This window comes from Loxodonta africana, chromosome 5 (assembly GCF_030014295.1).
Source record: "Loxodonta africana isolate mLoxAfr1 chromosome 5, mLoxAfr1.hap2, whole genome shotgun sequence".
Lineage (NCBI taxonomy): Eukaryota > Metazoa > Chordata > Mammalia > Proboscidea > Elephantidae > Loxodonta > Loxodonta africana.
The window spans coordinates 144,361,337-144,365,423 of record NC_087346.1 but is presented as its reverse complement, the minus strand read 5'-3'; positions in this window follow the sequence as shown (position 1 = coordinate 144,365,423).

Genomic DNA, 4,087 nt, shown 5'->3' with positions numbered 1-4,087 from the left:
CTCTTGTATATATTATTATAAACCCATTGACTAATATTGATGATCATTTTGGGTCCTTCAGTGATTGAACTTACCAGTTTGTGTAATGGTGACATGGCACGTAGTCTCTAAAATGAATCAGCCCGAAAGGAATAGTATTAACTAGTGAGGACTTACACTGTCTGCCAGGTACTGTTCTCAGTGTTTTTGTGTATTAAACTTAAGAATCCTCACAATAACCCAGTGAGGTAGGTATGTTATTATCCCAGTATTACAGATGAGAAAAATGAGGTACAAGAGAGTGTTGATGACATGCCCATGTCACAGAGCAAGAAAGTCCTAGAGCAGAGATTTAAACCCAGGGTGTTTTGAGTCAGTGATTTGAGAGGATGTGGGGTTTACTTGAAATCATGAATAAGAAATCAGATCCTGAAAGGGTCTGTCAGTGGGTAAGCTATTGGCTCGCCTCCTGGAACTGCAGCTGATTGTCTTAGTCATCTAGTGCCGCTGTAACAGAAATGCCACAGTTGGATGGCTTTAACAAAGAGAAATTTATTCTCTCAGAGTCTGGGAGGCTAGAAGTCCAAATTCAGGGTGTCAGCTCCAGGGGAAGGCTCTCTCTATAGGTTCTGGAGGAAGGTCCTTGTCATCTACTTCCCTGATCGAGGAGCTTCCTTCCAAAGGACACACTCTGCTCTGGGTCCTTCTTTCTTGGTGGTATGAGGTCCCCAACTCTGCTTGCTTCCCTTTCCTTTTATCTCTTGAGAGATAAAAGGTGGTACGGGCCATACCCCAGGGAAACTCCTTTTACATTGGATCAGGGGTGTGACCTGAGCCAAGGGTGTTACATCCCACCCTAATCCACTTCAACATAATCCAATCTTGCCTCATTAACCACAGGCAGAGATTAGGATTTACAACGTAGAGAGAAATTATATCAATCACAAAATGGAGGACAACCACACAGCACTGGGAATCATGGCCTAACCATGTTAACACATTTTTGGGGGACACAATTCAATCCATGACACCAATAAACAAAATTCCATTTCTGCAGATTTAGAGCAAAGCTGTCCTCATGTTTTACTTCTGTATCAGGTGGATCAAATTACCCATGAAGGGAATCTTTGCTTTTTTTTTTTTTTTAAGACTAAAGACATTTGACAAGAGAAGCTGTTTATGCAGTTATTTTTAACATCTTAAAAATGGGATGTAAAAGTATACTGTGTCTGAGCTGGCTTGTGGAGAATGGATGTGAATGGACAGGCATATAGTATTTATTAGAGAGCATTTCACAGGAATCGTGAGTAATCAGATTCCCCCAAGTATCTGTTATAGATTGAATTGGGTCCCCCCAAAATATGTGTTGGAATCCTAATCCCTGTACCTTTGGGTGTCTTCCCATCTGGGAATAGAGTTTTTGTTAATGCCATGTCAATGTAGGGTGTGTCTTAAATCACTTTTGAGATGTGAAAGAGCAGACAGGCACAGAGATGGGGGAGGATAGATGCCAAGCAACATGAAGGTCATCAACCCAGAAACAAACTCTGAAAAGAGACAAAGACTTTCCCCTAGAGCCGACAGAAACTTTTCCTAGAGTCGGTGTCCTGAATTCAGACTTGTAGCTTCCTTAAGAGTGAGAAAATAAATTTCTGTTCGTTAAGGCCACCCACTTGTATTTCTGTTATAGCAACACTAAGAAACTAAGACAGTATTCATGTTCAGAAGGTAGTTTGTCAGGAAAATGGGATCAAAGAGGTGGAACTACCTGTAAGGGAAGCTAAAAACATTTAGATTTCTTCTGGGCAACTTAGAAGGCCAAATAGGGATTTCACAGAAGACTTTCTATCAAAAGCTGCTTAGTGGATAACAGAGCAATAAAACTCTTGCTTACTAGTGTGTGGGATACAAAAGGCCTTGGATTCATGTGCTTATCTAATCTGGTTGGAACCAAACTTAATAGTTACTGCCTGATCACCTAGCTTTTAGATACCTTACAAACCCTTTGCTATCGTGTAGGGTCGTTATGATTCCGAACCGACGACAGTGGGCTTTTGCTGATCCTCAGACCCGCTCTCTGGGGCTGGTTGTATTGTCCCCAGCTGTATCAATCAGGGTTAGCTATGGCTGTGGAAAGGAGCCCTGGTGGTGCAATGGCCAATCGCTTGGCTGCTGTCTGGAAGGTTGGCAGTTCAAATCCACCAACCACAAAACACCTGGCGATCTGCTCTTATCAAAATTACAGCCTAAGGAAACCCTATGGGGCAGTCCCACTTTGCCCTATAGGGTAACTGTGAGTTGGAATCAACAGCACAAAGCAACAAAAAGCAACAACATGGCTATACAAAAAAAAAAAAAAAAACCCATTGCCGTCAATTCCAATTCATAGCGACCCTACAGGACAGAGTAGTACTGCCCCATGGGGTTTCCAAGGCCGTAAATCTTTATGGAAGTAGACTGCCACATCTTTCTTATGAGGAACCGCTGGTGGTTTCAAACCACTGACCTTTTGGTTAGCAATCAAGTGCTTTAACCACTGTGCCACCAGGGTTCCAGTTAAACCTCCATAAACCAAAAAAAAACCTGTTGCCGTTGAGTCAATTCTGACTCACAGCAACTCCGTAAGACAGTAGAACTGCCCCTACAGGATTTCCGAGGCGTGTCTGATGGATTTGAATTGCCAAGCTTTTCGGTTAGCATCCATAGCTCTTAACCACTTTGCCACCGGGGCTCCTAAGCCTCCATAGCAATCTGTTAATGGTGTTCTGAAATGTGATTTTTTTGGCAATAGTTCTAAAGGATGTAAAAGGTGGCTGGAAGTAGGGAGTTCAAGGCTCAGGGGCAGCCCCATGGAAATCGGAAACCAGAAGCCCAGACTCTGAGATCTACATCACCATCATGGCCTCAAGGCTTCTCATAGTCCACGGTGTTGGGGTTCAAGGCAACATGAAGTTGAGGAAAGGGTGTGGGGTAAAATGGTGCACTGGCCTCTGAATGAGAGGCTTTTAAGGAGCTTTTGTTGAAGTCCCATGTAACACTGCTCCTTCTATCATCAACAAGGACTAAACCATGGTTACTGCAAGGGGTTCTGGAAAACAAAGATGTTTAGCTGAGAGCATTGTCATCCTGATAAGAAGGGGAAGGAGAACAGGAGGTGGGCAACTAGCAGGCTCTGTGACACCATCGTGGATATAAGGAACCTGAAGCTCAAAAAGAGGTAAACTGCTCATGCCTGTGAGCTAGAAAGTAGAACAAGGATTAGAACCCAGCTCAACAGATCTGGAAAGCCCAGCATCTGTGTGCCCCAATAAACATCCTTGAGCACAAGAAACCATAACTGAAAATTGTGCAGTTTGTAATCCCCTGCTATAAAGAGACAGTGCACATTGTGAGGGCAGGGACCATATTTCTTTCTATTGTTGGATCTGCATTTAGCACAGGACCCAAACCGTTGTTGTGTGTTGTTACTGGCTGAATGGATGAGAAAGGAAAAAACATGATGGAAAACGAATTTGATGAAATGTTGGAATGTTTAGAAACTAAAGGAGGTTTTAGGATTACAGCAGAGTCAATCTAAAGCTGCTGTCACACACCCGAAAAACCCACTGCTGTCAAGTCGATTCTGACTCATAGCGACCCCATAGGGTTTCCAAGGCTGTAAATCTGTTCAGAAGCAGACTGTCACGTCTTTCTCCTGAAGACCCGCTGGTCATGCCCTCAATGTCCTAAAAGTAGGGAATGCTACTATTTGGGAGTGAAGGATTCATTGATTTAGCTAGGGCTCTGAACCTGTTCATTCCAGTTTGATTCACTCCTGAGAATTTACATTTCCACTCCAGATATACTGAACCAAAATCTACATTTTAACAAGACCCCAAGTGATTCTTCTGTATACATATACATTTCAACAAGATCCCCAGGTGATTCTTATGTACTACATTTTTACACACAAAAACACGCGCCTTCTAAGTTTGTTTGCCAACTGCCCCCTCTGCCCCATAAGGTATTTTCATAAGTGCAGCTATGACAATTTTTTACATGTTGCTATAAAAACATACGAGCCCTGGTGGCTCAGTGGTTGAGAGAGCAGCTGCTAACCAAAAGGTTG